The sequence below is a fragment of the Sus scrofa genome, chromosome 7 (genome assembly GCF_054392235.1).
Source record: "Sus scrofa isolate SSC_HxYL_T2T_F1_AM1 chromosome 7, Sscrofa_HxYL_maternal_Yorkshire_Landrace_v2.0, whole genome shotgun sequence".
NCBI lineage: Eukaryota > Metazoa > Chordata > Mammalia > Artiodactyla > Suidae > Sus > Sus scrofa.
In genome coordinates, this window is record NC_139389.1 from 75,797,515 (window position 1) to 75,818,961 (window position 21,447).

The 21,447-nt window shown below is 38.0% G+C and overlaps 1 protein-coding gene across 14 annotated transcripts in view; it reads right to left on the reverse strand.

Moving 5' to 3' along the window:
• AKAP6 (A-kinase anchoring protein 6) overlaps nucleotides 1–21,447 on the reverse strand; it is a 458,273-nt gene that overhangs the window by 299,935 nt on the left and 136,891 nt on the right. For 2 of the 14 annotated variants that reach the window (XM_084968958.1, XM_084968957.1), the window contains exon 1: nucleotides 7,840–7,946. The exons of 10 other annotated variants lie outside the window; for them this stretch is intronic. The gene's annotated coding sequence lies outside the window, so the exon portion shown is untranslated. Of the gene's footprint in view, nucleotides 1–7,601; nucleotides 7,947–21,447 lie in introns of those variants that run through there. 2 more of the 14 variants (XM_021099876.2, XM_013989052.3) reach the window with 1 other exon arrangement.

Sequence of the window (21,447 nt, forward strand, 5' to 3'; positions counted from 1 at the left end):
GTCAGTGAGGAAAAGTATAACAATAACTAGATAAATACCTAACAAGATTAGGTTGGATCTGCCATATAAATGGATAAATCCCAAATGTACCAAAGGTTTAAATGTGAAAAATGGAAATGTAAAAATTACTAGGAAAAATAGCTAAATTATTTATAACCTTGTAATGAGTAAGGCCTTCTGGATTCAAAATCCAGAGCCATTAAAAGAAAGATAAACTTGACTGCAATGGAAAAGGAAAGAAAAGAACACTTCTGCATAATGGTGAGAAACCTTACCATAAGCAAAGCTAAATGACAAGTGACAAAGCAGGAAAAAAATATATTGAGGTTTATATCATAGGGCTTATCCCCTAAATCAACACAGAGCTTCTATAAATCAATTTTTTAAAAGACCAACAACATAGCCAAAAAATAAGCAAAGGAAATTGACACAGTTCATAGAAAAAAATAAAACAAACAAGAAACTTTTCAACCTTTTTTAAAGTAAGAGAAATATAAATTTAAAATAGACCAAAATGTCATTTCTCAGTTACAAGGCAAAAATTCAAAAATTTGATACCACAACCTAATAGCAAAGGCATAGAAAACAGGCACTCTTATGCATTCCTGGTTGGAGAGTAAATTAGTGCAATCATTCTGGGGAATAATTTGGCTATTTCTATCAAATTTCAAATGGATACATATATTGACCTAGAATCCTACTTCTGAGAATTTATGTCTCTAATATATTTACACTTTTTGTGAAATGACTCATGTTCAAACCTATTTATTGTAATGTAATTTATAATATCTAAATATGGGAAATGGACTAAATGTTCATTAATAGGCAACTAGTTAAGTAAATTATGGTACAGTCATTCAACAGAATATAGCTCAGCTATAAAAAAGAAGGATGATGACAAATAGGCTCTCTATATTCTGACATAGAAAGATCTCCATTAAATTTAAAAAGCAAGGTTTCAAACAATGTATACAGAATAACACAGAAGAAAAAGTAAGAATATGTATTCATATTTGGTTATAAATACACATACAAACTCTGTAAGAAAGGAATAATAATAATAATGCTTGGGATAGGGAAGGGAAAAGCTAGGCAGAAGGGCTAACCCTCTGCACTGGAGGATGGAAGGGGAACTTACAATGTACATCTTCTAATATTTTAAAGTTTTTGAACCTGTGAATGTATTTCATATTTAAAAATTTAAGACAACCACAAAAACTCCAAACCAGTTTGATATGGGTAATTTAAAGCTAAAGGGTAGTCAGTGGTCTAATTACATGGTCTTCAATATAACCTGAAATAATGGACACTTATGCTATAATAAATAGTCCATGGGGAGGCATCACTCTTTACCGCTAGTCTGTTTTGAAGAATATTATCTCATTTCTCCATATAAAATATCCTCTTCCATCTAAGAAGTAAAGCAGCTTACTCAAGCACTTCAATTGAATCGTTTCACCATTAGGAGCACTTCTGTTACCATTCTTCTAAGCACTTCCAAAAAGCTGAAAAATTCAATTGAACAGACTGCTCGTTATAACATAAAATGAAATTTATACATTGATTAGAGCAGCTTGATGAGGACCTTATTAATCCTTTGCTTTGAATGAGGAACTTCAGTATGTGGAAGGAAAAGGCCCACTCCAAATGATAAGGTGGTGCTCAGGATAGTACTACTAGTTGAACCACAGAGTAATAATGCATATTTGCTTCATTATACTGGGCTGTCTCTCATTTTCCAAAATAATAGTAATAGGGTACTGTCATTAAGTCATAGAGCAGCCTAGGAGAACTGATGAGATAAAATACTGAAGACATCAGGTTCTCTGCAAGAACTCTACCTACATGGACAGAGTTAAAGGGGCAGCTTAGGTATAAATGAGGGCAGTCTGATGGAAGAAACATCATTCTAGGGATGCATTCTACTTACTTTCCCACTAAATAGCCCATCATTTAATCTGGTTGGGCATCAGTTTCCTCAGTTTGTAAAATGTGGATAATAACATCTTATCTCCTGTGGTAGACTATGTGTTCACTAAACCCATTTCCTTTTTTCTCGGCACAGGGGCTAAACAATATTTCCCAGCTGCCCCAGGTTGTTAGGTGGGATCATGTGACTGATTCTGGCCAATGGAATGTAGGTGGAAGTGACAGACTTTATTGCCAGGGCTTAGCCTAAAACCTCCCTTGGGATACTCTGTGAACTCTCTTTTCTTTATCTGCTCTCTGGATTCAAAGATCCAGTGGAGAAATCTGAGGTCCTAGAAAAATGGCAATCTCTAGATCTGCCCTGCTAACCTGGTAGTACCTGAAATGTGTCTAGTCCAAATTGAGACATACTGTAAGTATAAAATATATGCTGCATTTTGAAGACCTAGTATAAAATTTTTAATATCTTATAACTTTTATATTGGTTGCATGCTAAAATAATATTTTGGATAAATTGTGTTAAAATAATATTATTGAAATTTACCTATTTTTGGAAATGGCTACTAGAAAATTTAAAATCACATATGTGATTCACATTTGTGGTTCATATTATATTTTTATGGGACAACACTGCTTCAGATGTCAGGAGTTTTGATGCCTGACTTACTGCAAAGAGAGAACTGCTCCACTACAGTGCTGTGCCATCACCAGTCCAGAATGCTTCTACAAGGAGAAACTGCAGGGCTCAACTCTTGTTCTTTTGGGATTCCAACCTAACTCCCCTGTATGCATACCTGCGCCAACTGAGCTAAAGGAAAAAGAGATCTGTTCACACCACAGGTAAAAGGGATGGGGGAAGAGGATCTTATGGCATGATGGTGGCTATGACCATTATAACTTCAGACTCCAGGAACATTTGGCAAAACTGGTAGGGAAAGGGTAAAAGTTGGGTAATAGCACTAAAGCATAGCACTGCTCAGTTCCATCTGCCCATCCAAGTCTACACCATTCTAACTAGTACTGGCATCGACACTGACACCATATCATACCAATTCTGGGTAGATATGTTATATAAATGCAATTTTTTAAAGATTTTTATTTTTTTCTATTATAGTTGACTTACAATGTTCTGTTACTTTCTGCTGTACAGCTAAGTGACCCATATATATATATACACACACACATGTACAGCTAAGTGACCCATATATATATATACACACACACATATTCTTTTTCTCACATTATCCTCCATCATGTTCCATAACAAGTGACTAGATCTAGTTCCCTGTGCTGTACAGCAGGATCTCCTTGCCTATCCACTCCTAATGCAATAGTTTGTATCTACTAACCCCAAACTCCCAGCCCATCCCTCTCCCTCCCCCTTCCCCTTGGCAACCACAAGTCTGTTCTCAAAGTCCATGAGTTTGTTTTCTGCAGATAGTTTCATGTGTGCCATATATTAAATTCCAGATATAAGTGATATCATATGGTATTTGTCTTTCTCTTTCTTACTTACCTCACTTAGTATGAGAGTCTCCAGTTCCATCCATGTTGCTACAAATGGCATTATTCTTTTTTTATGGCAGATTAGTATACCTCTATGTGTGTGTGTGTGTGTGTGTGGTATATACATATACCACATCTTCTTAATCCATTCATCTGTCGGTGGACATTTAGGTTGTTTCCATGCCTTGGCTATTGTGAATAGTGCTGCAATGAACATAGGGGTGCATGTATCTTTTTCAATAAAAGTTTTGTCTGGATATACACCAGGAATGGGATTGCTGGATCATATGGGAATTCTCTATTTAGTTTTCTGAGGTACCTCCATACTGTTTTCCATAGTGGTTATACCAATTTACATACATTAATGCAATTTCAACCATTGGCACCTATGCATCCTAGATGGTGAGAGTGCCCTCCTTCCTACCAAACTTGGTAGAAGTACATTCAGTGTCACAAGTGCAGGAAATAGCAACTGGTTGAGTACTATATTTTCCTTCTTTCCTTCAGACATATTGCAATATTAATTTTCATGCAATATTAAAAAAAAAACTTATCAGTAAATGCTTTGTAGTAAACTGCCAAATGACCAAGTTGTGGGATGTGTGTAGGTGCCTACTTCTCCACAAAGCTTTTTTGTAAGCCAGGTCATTGCTAAGAATAATCTGTTTATATTTCCTGTTGATAATTCCACGGATCAAGCTAGTAAAACATGTTAGCAACTTTTTCTCTCCTTCTTTTTCTTGTCTCTTTTTTTGAACATAAAGATCTTCTATGAGTGAATCAAGCACAAAGGTGCAAAAGAAAAGCAGCAAAATCAGTCTCAGGTATATTATGGACATATTAATTACAGTTAAAATTTTATACATAACAGCTATATAGAGATATACTATTTCAGTTCACACAAATTCTAACTAAACAGCTTCAATTTTTTTCTTGTCAAGTACGTAAAAATTATTCAACAAGTTCTACTTTTAACAATAGATAGTTGGTATGAATGAGGATTAATTAACTGAAGTTATGAGATTTTTTTAAATTAAAAACCATGTAACAAATAAATATTGTGTCAAGTCTGTTTTTCTAAGTGATTAATGCTGGAAAAATTAAACATTTGACATATGTAATACTCAATGTTATTTTTGGTTTAATAATAAATATGTGATAACATCAAATATAATAATGAAAAATGTAATATTTATATGAGAAAAAGCAGATTTCAGAACAAAGAATATTACCAGGGATAAAGAGTCATTTCCTAATGATAAAGGGATGAGTTCATCGGAGACATAATAATCCTAAATGTCAATGCATCTAATAAGAGGATTTCAAAATACATAAAGCAAAAACTAACAGAACTGAAAGGAGTAATAGATTCACAACTGTAACTGGATATGTCAATACCCTTCTATCAATAACTGACAGAACAAACAGACATGAAATCAGTAAGGATCCATATGGAGAGAAGATTTGAACAACACTAGCAACCAACTTAACCTAGCTGACATTTTATAAATTTCTCTCAAACAAGAGCAGAATACACATTCTTTACAAGTGCCCATGGAACATTTACCAAGATAGATCATAATTATTAAATGTCTCAATACATTTTGAAAATTAAAGTTATGAAAATTAGCTATAATTAAATTAAAACACTAAAAAAAAACCAGAAAGATTTCTGGAAAGTCCGAATACAATTCTAAATAATTCATGAGTCAAAGAAGAAATCAAAAAGTAAATTATAAAGCATTTTAAAAGGAATTAAAAATAAATATATAGGAACTAACATATACATACAACTGCATATAAAATAATCAACAAGAACCTATTGAAAAGGACAGGGAAGTCTATTCAATATTCTGTAATAAACTATATGGAAAAAGAATCTAAAATAGAATAGATATACGTACATGTATAACTGAATCACTTTGCTACACACCTGAAACTCACACAACATTGTAAATCAACTATATACCAATATAAAATAAAAATATTTTAAAATTAAAATGTGTAAAAGGCATAATGCAAAAATAAATAAACATACAATATATAAAATTCTTACACTGCTGCTAAAGCAGTACTTAAGAGAAATTTTATAGCTCTAAACACCTATATAAAAACTGAAGAAAAGTCTCAAATCAATGACCTCAGATTCCACCATAGGAAATTAGGAAAAAAGAAGACCACTAAGACAGCACACATAGGGAAACCCTAAAAGTATAATACACATTTGGTTACTAACAAGATAACAAGGATGACCCTTCTCCAAGATATCTCAAACCTTGTTAAATACCAACTCTCAGCCATTGAGGATGTAGGCCCACAGTCACCAGATCTATAAACACCATAGGAAGCACTCAGCAGAAACAGTATGGTCTTTTTAAAAGACCAAAGACTCTAAGAATTGAAAGAAAGCTATAACTCATCCATACTGCATATATTCACAGGAAGTAAGCTTGATGATCATGGTTTTTTTTTGTTTGTTTGTTTGTTTGTTTGTTTTTTTGTCTTTTTGCCATTTCTTGGGCCGCTCCTGCGGCATATGGAGGTTCCCAGGCTAGGGGGCGAATCGGAGCTGTAGCTGCCAGCCTACGCCAGAGCCACAGCAACGCAGGATCCGAGCTGCGTCTGCGACCTACACCACAGCTCACGGCAACGCCGGAACCTTGACCCACCGAGCAAGGGCAGGGATCGAACCCGCAACCTCATGGTTCCTAGTCGGATTCGTTAACCACTGCACCACGACGGGAACTCCGATGATCATGTTTTTAATGAGATAGCTCTCATACTTTATGAGAATATTTCACTCCTGCTACCATTGTTGGGGGTTTAAAGCTAAGCTTGTATTAAAATGAATTAGTGTTCCTAAATCTCTTAGAATGAGCCACGCAAAACTGTCATTTTTACGGGTCCAAAATTATCAAATACAGACAACTGCATATTGTTTAAGCTAATTATTCCTAAAACTGCAATAGGTATAAATGCTAGAAGAGCAATAATATTGAAGCTTTTCAAGGTTATCAAGGTGACAGAATGTACATACTATTTCCAATTATTAGTTTTTAAATTTCTTAAGTCTCAGACCATGACCCTTGTCTCTACAAAAACTTTCCCTACCAAAGTCACAATTTAATATCCAATATATCCAATAGGTCACCCCCAAATCCTACCACACAGATATCCTTCTAGGGACACCCCAAAGGATTCATGTGATCACACACATATACCTATATGTTCCTTAATAATGAATGGACAATTTTTGCTCCTGAGAAATTTATCCAAAGTTATACAACACCAGTGTGTCTCAATTTAAGAACCTGATGTACAAAAAAGATCTAAAACATAATTTAAGTTATGAATTCCTGTTCGTTTTATACATAGATTCCTTAAAAGTGATCAGCTTTTGAAGTGTTAAATTACACCAATTACAGAACCCTGTTTGCACATATGTTTCAGAAGTATGTCTGTCATATGATATGAGGTATATGTATAAATTTGAATAAATGCTGAATTAAGTAACCCCCTCAGGCGGAAGTTCTAAAGCATCACTTACAGCGTTTATATATGTATTTTATGTGCTAGACACTTGGAAGCCAAAACTAAATTTGATACTTTATAATGTAGGTCAACATTGGAGTAAGAAGAGCAAAATACTGCAGTATTTTAATTCACTGACACAGGGCACAAACAGAATGCTAAGTGATGTTATTTGGAAAAGAGTACTGCTGATTTTCATCTTAGTCTAAAAATAAAACCCAGAACCTCTTAAGCGCTTTTAAAATATATGAAAACCATACCAAGAGGCTTAACATTTTCTCCCATTCTTTCTCACAAATATAAAAGCCTGTCTTTTGGAGTTAGAATAAGGGAAATAAAACAGAAAAGAGGAAGGTGAGTTTTAAAGAGACACTTCACCACATGCCAGATAAATCACTTTGTCTGAACTCCATCAGTCTCCCTTATGTCCTAGAATTTTCACGTACCTGAGTAAGAAAACGAAGGCTGTCATTTGGCATAAGGTCAAGGAAGGGTGTGAAGTAAAGTACCCACCAAAACAGACACACCATGTGCAGAAGAGATACTTGAGATCTCATGTCCAGCTCTGGAACTGAACAAGCTATTTATGACCTCTATCCAAATGATAACAGAATTTCGTGTAAACAACAGCCTACCTGAACTGCACTGCTCCAAGGTGCCAGGGGTCCTACACAGGCTGCGGAAGTTTCACGTTCCTCAGCCAAGCCATCCGCTTCTGTCCGTTACTCCACCACGGCCCAAGAGTTTGAAAGCAGAGCACTGAAAGCCCAGATCTTGTAACTCAAGTACATTTGGTTTTTAACCAGTTGCCACTGGTTAACCAGCTTTACAAACAGAGAATATAAAACACAACATACAACTTTCTTTCCATACCTGAACACTTTGAGGCTTTGGGCCTAACTGCCTAGAGGCGTGTTATGAACTGTTAACTTACAGTAAGCTTTCAAATCCTCAGTCCCTCAGCTCCCAGACTGTTAACTGGAATTCCAGTCCACATGTGCCCCTCACAACTAGCAGGGTTATTTTAGGCACTGACCTAAGTTCTCAGAGAATGTAAGCTGATGGCAAAGGGGAGTCTAATGTGTCAGTTGCTTGGTTACAATAGAAAGCTCATTCGAGAAGTTTACAATTTGTGTGCAGCACTTCCTCCATGCCCCACTAGGTAGATTTTACTATGTCTGAAGAGAAACCTTGAAATTATACACCTACCTTTTAATGCCCACAGAGAGCTGAGACCCATCATAAATAATAATCATTCAACAGAGGCATGCAATGACTTGGACAGCTGTTTTACAAAACAAATTTAAGTTCTGACTGGCAGTATTTAGTCACAAAGTGTGCCTCTCCACAAGGCATCCCAGTAAAAGTAAACTACATAGAATCTAATCAAGATTATGGATTCCCATGCAGGCTCTCATAGAGAAAGCTATAAATATAAAACACTCTAAACATTTTTCATAATAAAGTTAGTTCGCCTCTACATATTTACCAGGTCCCACTATTTCTAATAAAGCACCCCACCTACTGGCTAATATAACCAGTTTGTAGACACTATCTCATGGGAGAAATAACCAAAAACAGAAAATAGTAGAAGGAAATTGCATTGTGCCTCCTTACCAGTGAGCTCCTCCACACAGCACTGAACATTTTGACTCCCAAAGGCAATGTGGGATAAATTCACAAATCTTTCCACTTCCTCATCAACACCCCTCTCATGATTTCCACAAAAATCAGAACTCAGAGACAGATCTTGAATTCCCAGGAGGAGAGTGGATATAAATTAAATATAAGCAAGAATTTCCTGAATTGGAGATCTGCTGAGAACTACTTGTAGAAAGAATTAGTCAGACCTCATTCTGAGAAGTTTAGCTTAAAAGGCTGATATATCTGTTGGGAATGGTTAGCCATGGTCTCCCTAAAGAGAGCACCAAAATGGAGAAAGTCTAAAAGCCTCATCTCTTTCCTTAGGTACTGTTCTCTCAATCTTTTCCATAGTCAGCTCAGTGGTCACCTCCTCTGGAAACCTCAGGAATCCCCTTAACTGCCTTAATGCCCCTTCCTCAGTGCTTCCAGCTCTGCCACCACCTGATATCTTAATGGTCTTGTTACTTCCTTCCTAGCTCCTTAAACAGGGAATTCTGGTAGGCAGTTGCTATGTCACCTTCATCTTTGCAGAACAGGCTTATATCAGCACCCTTGGGAGAGGTCAATGAATGTTTGCTGAATGACTGAACTGGGGGATGTTAACAGAATCGCTAGAGCACATGTGGCCTGCTTCTGAGTTCAATAAGCCACTCCCACTCTCCTGGGATACTTTTAGTTCAGGGTGACCAGCAGCTCTGAGACAGCACAATAAACATGCTGTAGACTTCATTATAAAACTGGATGTCTATCTGATGAAGAGGCAAACAAATGAATAACCACATGTCAAATCTTTAGTGAGAGTGCACTTAGAGTCCATTCCCAGCTCCAATCTTAAGTCAGGCCTGCTCTAACCAGTTAGTTTAGTTCCAATGATAAATAGGAATGCACTTTTCCAAAGCCAAAAGGCTTTCACACTGTTCCCTCTCAGACATTCAATTACCCTTTTTCTCTTATACCCTAGTTCCCACTTCCCCCATTTGTGACAGTAATACAGAAAAGGAAGACACATTCAGCAGTCAAGGCCAACTAACAATTTGGATGAATCACACATTATAATGGTTACAAACTGGTGGAACTTTGACCTTAAAATTCTTTGAATATCTTTCAAAAGTGAGGAAAAAAATCATATTTTCCATTAGGATTAAGAAAAAGTACTTGGACCACTAGAATATCTCTTAGGAATTATTTTTTATCATTGACTTTTATCTAGAATTTGATAGCATAGCCTGTGACTTTTTTTTTTTTTTTTTTTTTTTTTTGAAAGAGAGAGACATATAACCCCAGTTCTGTGGTCAGTTACAGCCTGGCAGGAAAAAAAGGAACATGTACTTCATAGGGTCCTATTTTTAATTCTCATTTAAATAGCTGTCAGCTCTAGCCAGCACAAAAGAAGAAAGATGACAAAATCAAGACAAGATTTTTCCAACCAGAACCAAGTGTTAGCATTGGTCTGGAAAACTATGCTTATTTGAGAATTTACAGAGAATTTAAGAAGCATCCAAAAATAATTTCTGTAAGTCTGGCATCTAATACATAACCAAAAGGTTATGTATTAGATATGTAATCCAATAGAGGCATTTGACAAAGCTGTAAGAGAGAGTCTTCTAAAATTCAGATAAAGGAAATGTATCTTTTTAATGGCTCTCATTGAGAAATATTCATTTAAATATAAGTTAACTTGTTTGTTCAATATCCATTATACATTAAGTTCTATGCTCAGATCTCCCAATTTTAAAATGAAAAGAAGACAGTCCCTGTACTCAAGGAACTTAGAATTTAGAGAAATGGGTAAGTAAATAGTCGCAATGTTGTTTGGGAAGCACAGGGCTGGTATTTGCAGAGGGCGCCATGAGAAGAGGACAGTGAGAAGGGGCACCCTAGTCAGAATAAGGCAGAGAAGCCAGTTAACAGGGGGAGTGCAGCAGAGTTCTAAAGAACAACTTAGCATCAGATATGGATTTTTGTGGGGAAGCATTGAAGGAAGGAAAAGCATCGTATGAGAAGACCTAGAGGTAGAAGAGTATGAAGTACTTTGGTTGAGAGAGCTGGAAAATGTCAGTATGAGAAGAGCCTGGCACACAAGGGTAGGAGGGAGCAGAGAGGCAAGAGATGGATCCAGAGAATAAGATCATTTGTCACATTGCAGGCCAACCTGGAGGAAGGGATGTCGAGGACCATGGCGAGCAGTACACCTTAATCCTGAGGGGCTCCAGCTGGCCTGTTGTGGTGGAAGACTCCAATTAAAAAATTCAATTAGAGTTCCTATCATGGCTCAGTGGTGACTGAACCTATCTAGTATCCATGAGGACGTGGGTTCGATCCCTGGCCTTGCTCAGTGGGTTGAAGATCCGGCATTGCCATGAATTGTGGCATAGTTCACAGACACGGCTCAGATCCTGCATTGCTGTGGCTGCACTGTAAGCCAGCAGTTACAGCTCTGATTTGACCACTAGCCTGGGAACCGCCATATGTCATAGGTGTGGCCCTAAAAGACATAAGACCAAAAAAAAAAAAAATGCAATTAAGTCATGATTTAGTTTCCCATTTGAGTCATGGATCCACACAGACAAAATCAACTGTTGTTACATACAAGTTGCATAACTGATATTGATATTACTCTTTATTTAGTATTTATAGTCTACATATAAGTGTAGCTAGAAGCATAAGCTTCCTTTTTAAAGGCATACGTAGTATATATTAAAGCAATGATCCAGGATCACAAAGTCATTGGAGTTGGAAATCTGGTTCAATTTCTTTTTATTGTAGAGGAGGGAACTAAGGTTCAGAGTGGTTGTCATTTGCTCCAGTCATAAGCCAGCAAGGGCCAGCTCTTGCACATGAACAGAGGTCTAAGAGTATGCTACAGCACATAGTGCCTGCCTTCAGTATCTGCTTCACGGGGAATAGGTATAATAAACATAAATTTAGGAGTTCCCTTCATGGCTCAGTGATTAACAAACCCCTGAGGTTACGGGTTCAATTCCTGGTCTCGCTCAGTTGATTAAGGATCTGGCTGTGGCATAGGTCACAGTGGTGGCTTGGATCCCGTGTTGCTGTGGCTGTGGTGTAGGCCTGCGAGTATAGCTCTGATTCTACCCCTAGCCTCAGAAATTCCATATGCCACAGGTGCAGCCTTAAAAAAAGCAAAGAAGGGAAGTTCCCATCGTGGTGCAGTGGAAATGAATCCAACTAGGAACAATAAGGTTTCGGGTTCAATCCACGGGTGCAGCCCTAAAAAGGCAAAAAGACCAAAAAAAAAAAAAAAGGGAGTTAAAAAAAACCCACATAACTTTATCCTATGGGTTACAGAGAGCTATTACTGAATTTTTTTGGCTGTTTTTTAATTACTCAAATAAATTTATCACATCTGTAGTTGTATAATGATCATAACAATCCAATTTCACAGGATTTCCATCCCACAGCCCAAGCGCATCCCCCCATCCCCCAAACTGTCTCCTTCGGAGACCATAAGTTTTTCAAAGTCTGTGAGTCAACATCTGTTCTGCAAAGAAGTTCAGTCTGTCCTTTTTTCAGATTCCACATGTCAGTGAAAGCATTTGATGTTGGTGTCTCACGGTATGGCTGACTTCACTTAGCATGATAATTTCTAGGTCCATCCATGTTGCTAAAAATGCTGGCATTTCACTCCTTTTAATGGCTGAGTAATATTCCATTGTGTATATGTACCACATCTTCTTGATCCACTCCTCTGCTGATGGACATTTAGGTTGTTTCCATGTCTTGGCTATTGTAAATAGTGCTGCAATGAACACTGGAGTACATGTGTCTTTGCGAGTCATGGTTTTCTTTCTTTCTTTCTTTTTTTTTTTTTTTTTTTTTTGTCTTTTCTAGGGCTGCACCCACTGCACAGGGAGGTTCCCAGGCTAGGGGTCTAATCCGAGCTGTAGCTGCCGGCCTACACCACAGTCACAGCAACGCAGGATCCGAGCTATGTCTGCAACCTACACCACAGCTCATGGCAACACTGGATCCTTAACCCACTGAGTGAGGCCAGGGATCAAACCCACAACCTTATGGTTCCTAGTTGGATTCGTTAACCACTGCGCCACAATGGGAACTCAGGTTTTGCTTGAGATTTTTTTTTTCTTTCTTTCTTTCTTTTTTTTTTTTTTTTTTTTCCGAGTCGTGGTTTTCTCTGGATAGATGCCCAGGAGTGGGATTGCTGGATCAAATGGTAGTTCTATTTTTAGTTTTCTGAGGAATCTCCATACTGTTTTCACAGTGGCTGCACTAATTTAAAATCCCACCAACAGTATACTAGTGTTCCTTTTTCTCTACACTCTCTCCAGCACTTATTGTTTGTTGACTTTTGGATGATGGCCATTCTAGCTGGTGTAAGGTGGTACCTCATAATGGTTTTGATTTGCATTTCTCTAATAATGAGTGATGTTGAACATCTTTTCCTGTGTTTTTTGGCCATCTGTATGTCTTCTTTGGAGAATTGTCTGTTTAGATTTTCTGCCCATTTTTTGATGGGGTTGTTTGTTTTTTTGATGGGGTTGTTTGTTTTTTTGGTATGGAACTGCAGAAGGTGTTTATAAATTTTGGAGATTAATCCCTTGTCAGTCGATTCACTTACAAAGATTTTCTCCCATTCTGTGGGTTGTCTTTTCATTTTGTTTAGGGTTTCCTTTGCTGTGCAGAAACTTTGAAGTTTGATTAGGTCCCATTTGTTTATTTTTGTTTTTATTGTCAATACTCTAAGAGGTGGATCTGAGAAGATGTTGCTGTCGTTTATGTCAGAGAGTGTTTGGCCTATGTTTTCCTCTAAGAGTTTTATAGTGTCTGGTCTTATATCTAGGTCTTGAATCCATTTGGAGTTTATTTTTGTGTATGGTGTTAGGGAGTGTTGTAATTTCATTCTTTTCCATGTGGCTGTCCAGTTTTCCCAGCACTACTTATTGAACAAGCTGTCCTTTCTCCATTGTATATTCTTGCCTCCTTTGTCATAGATGAGTTGGCTGTAGGTGCGTGGGTTTAATTCTGGGCTTTCTATCCTGCTCCACTGATCCATATTTCTGTCTTTGTGCCAGTACCATGCAGTTTTGACGACTGTTGCTTTGTAGTATATTCTGAAGTCTGGGAGCCTGATTCCTCCAGTTCCATTTTTCTTTTTCAGGATGTCTTTGGCTTTTCTGGATCTTTTGTGCTTCCAAACAAACTTTAAAATATTTTGTTCAAGTTCTGTGAAAAATGTCCTTGGTCATTTGATAGGAATTGCATTGAATCTGTAGATTGCCTTAGGTAGTATACTCATTTTGATAATATTAACTCTTCCAATCCAGGAGCATGGTATATCTTTCCATCTATTTGTGTCATCTTTGATTTCTTTCATCAGTGGCTTGTAGTTTTCAGAGTACAGGTCATTTGTCTCTTTAGGTAGGTTTACTCCTAGGTATTTTATTCTTTTGGATGCGATGGTGAATGGGATTCCTTCCCTAATTTCTCTTTCTGCTCTTTCATTGTTAGTGTATAGAAATGCCGTTGATTTCTGTGTATTAATTTTGTATCCTGCAAATTTGCCAAATTCATGGATGAGCTCTAACAGTTTTCTGGTAGAGTCTTTAGGATTCTCTAGGTATAGGATCATGTCATCTGCAAATAGTGATAGTTTTATTTCTTCCTTTCCAATTTGGATTCCATTTATCTCTTTTACTTCTCTGATTGTTGTGGCTAGGACTTCCAAAATGATGTTGAAGAGTAGTGGTGAGGGCTGACATCCTTGTCTTGTTCCTGATCTCAGTGGGAATTCTTTCAGCTTTTCACCATTGAGAATGATGTTTGCTGTGGGTTCATCATATATGGCCTTTATTATGTTGAGGTAGGTTCCTGTTATGCCCACTTTCTGAAGGGTTTTTATCAGAAATGGGTGTTGGATTTGGTCAAAGGCTTTTTCTGTGACTATTGAGAGGATCATATGGTTTTTATTCTTCAGTTTGTTAATGTGGTGTATCACACTGAAGGATTTGCAGATATTGAAGAACCCCTGCATCCCTGGGATAAATCCCACTTGATCATGATGTGCAATCCTTTTAATGTATTCTTGGATGTGGTTTGCTAGAATTTTGCTGAGGATTTTTGCATCAATGTTCATCAGTGAAATTGGCCTGTAATTTTCTTTTTTTGTGGTATCTTTGTCTGGTTTTGGTATCAGGGTGATGGTGGCCTCACAGAATGAGTTTGGGAGTATCCCTTCCTCTGCAATTTTTTGAAATAGTTTCAGAAGAAGAGGTATTAGCTCTTCTCTAAAGTTTGATAGAATTCACCTGTGAAGCCATCTGGTCCTGGGCTTTTGTTTGTTGGAAGTTTTTTAATCACAGTTTCAATTTCAGTTCTTGTAATTGGCCCATTCATCTTTTCTATTTCATCTTGGTTTAGTCTTGGAAGATTGTACTTTTCTAAGAATTTGTCCATTTCTTCTAGGTTTTCCATTTTATTGGCATATAGGTGCATATAGTAGTCTCTTTTGATCCTTTGTATTTCTGTAATCCATTGTTACTTCTTTTTCATTTCTAATTTTATTGATTTGAGTCCTCTCTCTCTATTGCTTGATTAAGTCTGGCTAAGGGTTTATCAATTTTGTTGATCTTTTCAAAGAACCAGATTTTCATTTCATTGATCTTTTCTATGGTTTTCTTTGTTTCTATTTCATTGATTTCTGCTCTGATCTTTATGATTTCTTTCCTTCTACTAACTTTAGGTCTTGTCTGTTCTCTCTCGAGCTGCTTTACATGTAAAGTTAGCTTGTTTATTTGAGCTTTTTCTTGTTTCCTGAAGTGGGCTTGTATTGCTATAAACTTTCTCTTAGAACGGCTTTTGCTGCATCCCATAGGTTTTGGAGTGTCGTATCTTCGTTGTCATTTGCTGCTAGGTATTTTTTAATTTCCTCTTTGATTTCTTCAGTGAGCCATTCATTGTTTAGTAGCATATTGTTTAGTCTCCACGTGTTTGTGTTTTTGCAGATTTTTTCTTGTTGTTGATGTCCAGTTGTATAGTGTTGTGGTTAGAAAAGATGTTTGATATGATTTCAATTTTCTTAAAGTTACTGAGGTTGGATTGTAGCCCAGGATGTGATCAATCTTAGAGATTTTCCATGTGCACTTGAGAAGAATGTACATTCTGTTCCTTTTGGATGGAATGTCCTATAAATATATATTAAGTCCATCTGGTTTAATGCATCATTCAGGGCCTATTTCCTTATTGATTTTCTGTCTGATTGATCTGTCCATTGCTGTAAGTGGGGTGTTAAAGTCCCCCACTATGATTGTGTTACTGTCGATTTGTCCTTTTAAGGTTGTTAGCAGTTACCTTATATATTGTGGTGAACCTATGTTGGCTGTGTAGATATTTAAAATTGTTATATCTTCTTCTTGGATTGATCCTTTGATCATTATGTAATATCCTTCTTTGTCCCTTAAAGTATTCATTTTAAAGTCTCCTTTATCTGATATGAGTATTGCTATTCCAGCTTTCTTTTGATCTCCATTTGCATGAAATATTTTCTTCCATCCTCTCACTTTCAATTTTTATGTGTCCCTAGAAGTGAAGTGGGTCTCTTGAAGATAACATATATATGGGTCTTGTTTTTGTATCCATTAAGCCAGTCTATGTCTTTTGGTTGGGGTGTTTAGTTCATTAACATTACGGTAATTATTGATATGTATGTTCTTACTGCCATTTTATTAATTGCTTTGGATTTGTTTTTGTTGCTCTTTTTTCTTTTCTTCTTCTCTTCTTTTCTGCCTAGAGAAGTTCCTTTAGTATTTGTTGTAAGGCTGGTTTAGTGTTGCTGAATTCTCTCAGCTTTTGCTTATCTGAGAAGGTTTTGATTTCTCCTTCAAATCTGAACGGGAGCCTTGCCAGGTAGAGTAATCTTGAGTGGAGGCTTTTTCCTTTCATTACATTAAGTATATCATGCCACTCCCTTCTGGACTGCAGAGTTTCTGTTGAAAAAATCTGCTGATAACCTTATTGGGGTTCCCTTGTATGTTATTTGTTTCTTTTCCCTAGCTGCTTTCAAGATTTTCTCTTTGTCTTTAATTTTGGTCAGTTTGATTATTATGTGTCTTGGTGTGTTCCTCCTTGGGTTTATTTTATATGGTACTCGTTGTGCTTCCTGGATTTGAGTGATTGATTCCTTTCCCATGTTAGGGAAGTTTTCCACTATTATCTCTTGGAATATGTTTTCTGTCCCCTTCTCTCTCTCTTCTCCTTCTGGCACCCCTATTATATGGATGTTGGTGCATTTAACGTTGTCCCAGAGTTCTCTGAGACTCTTCATTTGTTTTCAATCTTTTTTCTCTTTTCTGTTCTGCATCCATCATTTCCACTAATCTGTCCTCCACCTCGCTTATTCATTCTTCTGCCTCCTGTATTCTGCTGTTAGCTGCTTCTAGTGAATTTTTTATTTCAGTTATTGTATTTTGCATCTCTTCTTATTTAAGTTTTATATCTTGTATCTCTTTGGTCAGTGTTTCCTGTAAGTTATCCATCTTTGCCTTTGGTTTATTTCCAATGTCTTGCATCATCTTCAGCATCCACAGTCTAAAGTCTTTTTCCTGGAGGCTAAGAATCTCCTCACTGCTTAGCTGATTTTCTAGGGTTTTTCCTTTCTCCCTCATCTGAGTTCTAGTTCTCTGTCTTTTCATTTTTATAGGTTTTTGGTGTGGTGACCTTTTTACAGATAATAGAGTTATAGCCTCTCTTACTTCTGGTGTCTGCCCCCTTTGTGGCTAAAGTCAGTATGGGGGGCTTGCTGTAGGCTTCCTGATAGAAGGGGCTGATGCCTTCCCACTGGTAGGTGGAGCCGATTCTAATCCCTCTGGTGGGTGGGGCTTAGTCTCTGGATGGGATTAGAGGCAGCTGTGTGCCTGAGGGGTCTTTAAGTAGCCCGTTTACTGAGGGGTGGGGCTGTGATCCCACCTGGATTGTTGTTTGCCCTGGGGCTTCTCACCACTGACAGGTGGGGCCAGATTTTCCCAAAATGGCCACCCCCAGAGAAAGGCAACTGCTGAATATTCCCGAGAGCTTTGCTTTCAATGTCCTTCCCTCACAACTAGCCACATTCACCCCTGTTTTCCCAGGATGTCCTCCAAGAACTGCAGTCATGTTTGACCCAGATTCCTATGGAGACTTGGCTTTGCCCTGGGACCCAGTGCACGTGAAAGTTTGTGTGTTCCTTTTAAGAATGGGATCTCCATTTCCCCCAGTCCATGGAGCTCCTGCACACAAGCCCCACTGGCCTTCAATGCCAGATGCTCCAGGGCCTCTTTCTCCCAGTGCCAGATCCCCACACGTGCGAGTTTGATGTGGGGCTCAGAACTCCCACTCCTGTAGGTGAGTCTCTGTGAACCAGTTAGTTTCCAGTCTGTGGGGCTTCCCACCCAGGAATATGGGGTTGTTTATATCATGAAATCGCCCCTCCTACCTCTTGATGTGTCCACCTCTTTTTCTTCTGGAGTAGGATATCTTTTTTAAGTTTTCCAGTCCATTTGGGTGAAGAATGTTCAGCTTTTAGTTGTGAATTTTGTTGTTTTTAGGAGCGAAATTGAGCTCCAGTCCTTGTATTCCTCCATCTTAATCCTGTCTCAGTCAGGTGTTGTCTTCTTATCACGAACAAATGCTGAAACTCTGGGGAAACCCTCAGTTTCCTAATCTGTGAAAAGAGGAGCTTAAACCCATCTTGCAGCACATGAGGACTCCCCCTGCAGCTAGCCTGCCCTGGACACACTGCAGCTGATCCATATCATCCTCGCTATGGAAAAAATAAAAACTCAGCTCTGATATTAGGAAAGGAGCAATCTTAGATGGTTGAAGGAGACCGGTATGGAAGGATCATTCAATGTGCGGACTCATCACCCGCACTGACCAGGGTAGCTGTCCTCTTGCGCCTCTCACCTTGCCCAGGGCTTTAGGATTTAGGTGGGTGATAATCGGTTCCAACTTTAAAAGGGTTCACCGCGCGCCAGGTCCAGGATTGTGGCGAGCAGCAGGCAGACGCAGTCGCAGAGGCTTGGTGTGGCTCACATGGTGCCCTGGAGCTGGCAGCGGTGGCGGGGCGGTGGTGGAGGTGCCATGGTGGGGCCTCTTGCCATGGCCTCAGATGCACTCCTGCCTCCGTATTATTGAATTTTAAGCAGAGTAGCAAAAGCTTGGGTGGGAACTTTATTTTAGAAGGTTTGTTCCTTTTTTTTTTTTTTTTTTTTAATCTTTGTGCCATTTCTTGGGCCACTCCCGAGGCATATGGAGGTTCCCAGGCTAGGGGCCCAATAGGAGCTGTAGCCGCTGGCCTATGCCAGTGCCACAGAAACGTGAGATCCAAGCCGCATCTGCAACTTACACCACAGCTCACAGCAACACCGGATCCTTAACCCACTGAGCAAGGCCAGGGATTGAACCCAAAACCTCATGGTTCCTAACTGGATTTGTTAACCACTGAGCCATGATGGGAACTCCTATTCCTTGTTTTGATAAGGGGATGAGAATAGGGGTTTTTTTCAATAACTGCAACCAAGAATGATAATGAGAGTTGGAGCTAAGCAAAGGCAGTGGCTTTGGAAAAGAGTGAACATATTGCAGAAACAATAAGCAGATATAATAGACATGATTGTCTATTACATATAATAGACAATTAGATATAATTGGACATGGTGGGTAAAGAAGCAGAGATGTTGAACATACTCATCATTTCCCAGCATGGGTACCTGAGTAACCCAGGAGGAAGTATCTAACAGGATGTACACAAAGTGTTTATGGAGAAAAGATATGTCACCTTGACTTGAAATGAGCAGAATTAGCCTGAGATCAGTGGAGTGCGAGATGTCACAGCCAGATCACCTTCACAAGCCATGGGACATTCTTGGTATCCAAGGTAGTCTATGCTATCTTTGTTGCTCCTGAGGCATGAACATAAATTATAATTACTATTCCCTCATAATACCATTATACTATAACAGTAACTTAAGCTTCTAATTTTATTATTTTTTATCATTTTTTTTAAATTTCTACTTCTGGTTATGGCAGACTAGCTTATGCAGAACAACCATCTCACTGAAAACAGCTGGAAAAGCTGAACAAAAAGAATCAGTTTGAAAGCATAAGAGAATTACCAAGGCAGCAGAGATTTGAGAGCCTAAGATCCCACAGAGAAAGGAAATTCAGAGAGATAAGATATTTGTACCATTATAAAGACCTTTGCAGAGCTGCAAGCTGAGCTAAGAGATTGAGAAGCTGGGTTGAACTTCTAGCAGTTTTCAGCACTGAAAGGACAAAAACTGGAGCTCAGAACCCAGCAAGGAGGAGGAGCTCTGTTTTTGTTTTTGTTTTTAAAAAGGCATTTGTGGGGAACTCTAAAGGACCACTCCAAAGGAGCGCAGGTAAACCAGAACTAGACCATTAGACCAGTCCTTACAGATGAATCCAACAATACCTAAAAAAAAAAAAGAATAATGCATCATGACCAAGTTGGATTCATTCCAGGAAACCAATACTGCTTTAATGTTTGAAAAAGAAATTTTTAAAAATCACATGAAGATTCCAATTCAGAAAAAGAAATTTGCTAAAAAGGCAACATTCATGGATAAATTTCATAGCCATGATTTGAGCAAAGGAATTTGGATACAAAAAAAAATTTATCTGGTAAGATTATTTTTATTTTAAGCTCAAAAGCAGGCAAAACTAAACTACGTTATTTAGAGATGCTTACACGGCAGTAAAACTAAAGCAATGAAATGAGTATCGCAAAGTCAAAATGTTGGTTACTTCTGAAGGGACAAAGGGACTGGTATCAGAAGGAGTATGTGGGATGTTTCCATGCTCTTGGCAAAGTTCTATTTTTGTTTTTTAATCTAGGTAGTTATAAATCAGGTATTTGCTTTAAAATTTTTCAATTAAAAATATATTTATATGGCAGTTTTAAAAAGGAAATATATACTGATAGGAATACAGGAAGATTTGAATGGATAATGAAAGACATTACTTTTTTGGATAAGCAGACTCAGGATTAGGATGATGTCAATTCTTCCTAAATTCATCTCTAAATGTAACAAAACTCTAACAAAAAACAAGAGAATTTCATTTGGTACTAGACAAGCTGATTATAAATCTTACATGGAAAAATAAGTTAGAAAGGCAGGAAATTTTTGAAAATATTATTTTCAGAACATTTAGTTGGCAATAGAGACAAAGACAATTATAGAACTAATGAAACATATCATAAAACTATAATACATAAAGCAAAGTAGTGGTTATACATGAATAAATAAATTAAAAAAGAAAGCTAGGAGTTCCCACCGTGGCTCCACGGAAACGAATCTGACTAGCATCCATGAGGTCGCAGGCTCAATTCCAGGCTTCACTCAGTGGGTTAAGGATCTAGCGTTGCTGTGAGCTGTGGTGTAGATCGCAGATGCAGCTCGGATCCCGAGATGCTATGACTGTGGCATAGGCCAGCAGCTACAGCTCCAACTGGACCCCTAGCCTGGGAACCTCCATATGCTGTGGGTGTGGCCCTAAAAAGACAAAAAAAAAAAAAGAGAGAGAGATAGAAATGTGATAAAGATGGCATAAGTGCGGAAAAGACAATTTATCAAATAAATAATATTGGGACATTAAGGGAAACTTTGATCTTTGATTAGTAAAACTTTTTTTTTTTTTTTTTGTCTTTTTGCCTTTTCTAGGGCCACTCCCACGGCATAAGGAGGTTCCAAGGCTAGGGGTCCAATAGGAGCTATAGTCGCTGGCCTATGCCAGAGCCACAGTAACACAGGATCTGAGCCACATCTGCAACCTACACCACAGCTCATGGCAACGCCAGAT